This window comes from Myotis nattereri, assembly GCF_964212035.1.
Source record: "Myotis nattereri genome assembly, chromosome: 2".
Lineage (NCBI taxonomy): Eukaryota > Metazoa > Chordata > Mammalia > Chiroptera > Vespertilionidae > Myotis > Myotis nattereri.
The window spans coordinates 210,054,473-210,057,491 of record NC_138076.1 but is presented as its reverse complement, the minus strand read 5'-3'; positions in this window follow the sequence as shown (position 1 = coordinate 210,057,491).

The window sequence follows — 3,019 nt, the reverse complement described above, 5'->3', positions numbered from 1 at the left end:
TTGGATTCTCAACGTGTTCAGGGCCCAGGTGAGGGGCTCCTGGCTCTCCCCCTTCCAAAGGCCCCTCCCCCACTCCTCCTTGCTCCCCCACAGCAGGGAATCCTGGGGCTCCAGCATGGCTCCAGCTCACCCCTCTATGGCTCTCTCCTGAGTTCCTGCCACAGCTTCTGCTCCTGCCCCACCGAGCAGCCAGGGTGATCCTGGAATGCGGTCACCTCCCTCCTCTGCTCCAACCTGCTGTGGCTCCATTCTTACCCACAGCAGGGCCAGGCCCTTCAGGGGCCCTCCCAGCCTGGCCGGGTGCCTCCCCGGGCCCTCCCTCCACACTCCCTGCTCATCCACCTCCTTTGCACTGGCTGTTCCCTGTCTGAACCGCTCTTCCTCGAGTCTTAGCACAAATGCCTCACCTCCCCAACCACCCGCCCTGGTCCCTCCGCTTCCCCTCCTTTCTTCCTAGCACTCGTCACCTTCTAGTACGAGGTACTGTCGTGTTGCTTGTTCTTTTGCTTGTCTCCCCCGGAGAACAAAGCCACTAGCAGGGCAGGGTCTTTGTCCCGACTCTGCTGTGGGCTCCCCAGCCCCTTCACAGCCTGGCGCATACAGTAGCTGCTCAGTAAATGCTGTTCCCTAGAAAGGGAGCCTGGAGACCCCCTGTGTTGGCCTCTGTGAGTGGGTTTGGGGGACACCCCTCATCTGTAAGTTCTTCTGTGGGGGCTGGCAGGAGCCTAGAGAGGAAAGTACCAGCCTTCCCGGCAGGGGAGCCCGCTGGACTAGAAAAGCCCTCCCTTTAGGGCCAGGGCTGCTGTGGTTGCAGATGGACGTGAGCCAGGATGCAAATGGCCTTTTATTCCAGGAGCCGCACACTTGGCTGGGCCCTGGCAACCGCCCCTAGAAACTCGGAGCCTGCTGTCTCCGCCCTCTGCCTTCCCCAGGCAGCCCTACAGCCTCACACGCCCAAGCCAGGTGGGGAAACTGAGGCACAGCAGAGACTGGCCCACACGGAGGGACCCAACCAGCTCCAAGGATGCCACAGATGCTGAGAGTGAGGCTGAGTCACCAGGTGGAGGCTAAGAAAGTGACCGCGGCTGCCGCCCAGGCCAGCCCAGGGCCCTGGCCTGCAGGAGTGAGTGAGGCCGGGGGCTGGATTCCCTCGGGCAGTGGTTCTCAACCTTCCTAATGCCGCGACCCTTTGATACAGTTCCTCATGTTGTGGTGACCCCCATTTTCATTGTTACAAATTGAACATAATTAAAGCATAGTGATGAATCACAAAACAATATGTAATTATATATGTGTTTTCCGATGGTCTTAGGCGACCCCTTGAAAGGGTCTGTCAACCCCCAAAGGGGTCGCGACCCACAGGTTGAGAAACGTTGCCCTAGGGCAGTGGTCGGCAAACATGCGGCTCTTTGGCCCCTTGAGTGTGGCTCTTCCACAAAAATACCGACTTCTGCGCATGGGCCACGAAGTTTCAATCGCACTGTACGTGCGCGCCCACACATGGTATTTTGTGGAAGAGCCACACTCAAGGGGCCAAAGAGCCACATGTGGCTCCTGAGCCGCGGTTTGCCGACCACGGCCCTAGGGGAACAGGCTGGGCCACACCAGGAGCCAAACCAGCAGAGAATAGCAAACACCCAGACGTGAGTGCACGTGCCCAGTGCACCCGTGGAGCGAGCCCCCTACCTGCCGGCAGGTGCACCCACTGGGAGACTCCTCACCTAGGGTCGTGTCGTGCACACACACTTGCAAACACACACACATAGACTCCAAGCCTTGTACACACGGACGCACAGACACACCCACGTGCACACACACAGGGCACACCTCCCCGCACCCAAAAAGCCCGGCTGGGCACTCCCCACAGTCCTGCCTCCAGGATGGAGTCCGTGTGCGCATGGTAAGAGCTTAGACACAGTGAGGGCGTCATTACCGCAACAGCTGGTGGTCGCCGCCCAGCGACTTCTCCCCCTTCTGGAAGGTTGGGGTCATGGAATCTTCTAGTTGGGAGGGACTTCGAAGGCTGCTAAGTTCCCCAGCCTCCCCCCACTGCACCGGTGAGGAAACTGCGCTCAGAGAGGCTGGGTCTGCCCAGAGCCTTGGGAAGCTGCTAGAACAAGACCCCATAGCCATGGCCTTCAACCCTTGGGAGTGCTTGTGGCCCCCAAGGCCGAGGCCAGACCCCTCCCCAGGGTCCCGCACTGCCACCTTCAGGATCCTTGGCCCCTGCCCCAGCCAGGTGGGGGCTGTGCAGGTCAGGGCCCTGAATCTGGAGACCTGATGAGGGGCAAGGGGACTGCACCCCAGGGCCTGTGCTGGGGGTCACTGTGCAGTTCCCGGGTCTTGGGGGGGGGGTAGAGTTGGAGGAAGGATTTGCGTTGTTTCCCCCCACCTCCCATGAACATCATTATCTGGAAACACCATTTTCTCAGAACCTGAGAGGCTGGGGGAGGGCTGGGGTGGAGCTGTTGGGAGGAAGTTTCTCAGGATCGGGAGGTGCAGGGCAGGGCAGGGCAGGTGGAGGGCAGTGGCCGGCCACAGCCTGCTCCCCGCCAGCAGCACTCCCAGCAAAGCCAAGGCAGGGCCACAGAATGCTGCCCCCAGCAGGAGGAGCAGGCCCGGCCTCATTCCCCACTGGGGCTCGGCCGCCTCTCCCTCAGGGGGATGGGCCGAGGGGTAAGACCGGGCCTGAGGAGAGAGGCTGCGAGGCCTCTGGTCCCTGGGCCTGGCCAGGGCCAGCCTATCCTGGCCCCACTGCAGCTGGGCCCCAGCGTCCCAGCCTCCCTTCTCCGTAGTCTGAGTCACCATCCACTCTCCACCCCTGACACACAGGCAACGGTCTGCTCTAAGGCGGGATCCTTGGGTGGAAGAATGTCTGCCGAGATGGCTGATAACAGTTCCTCCCAACCAGCACCTCGGGCCCCATGGCCCTACTGACGCCTCCCAGCTGACCAGACTGTGGGAAGCCAGTTGTCCACCCCGGCCTGCACAGCATACAGCAGAGACAAGCAGTCCAGCA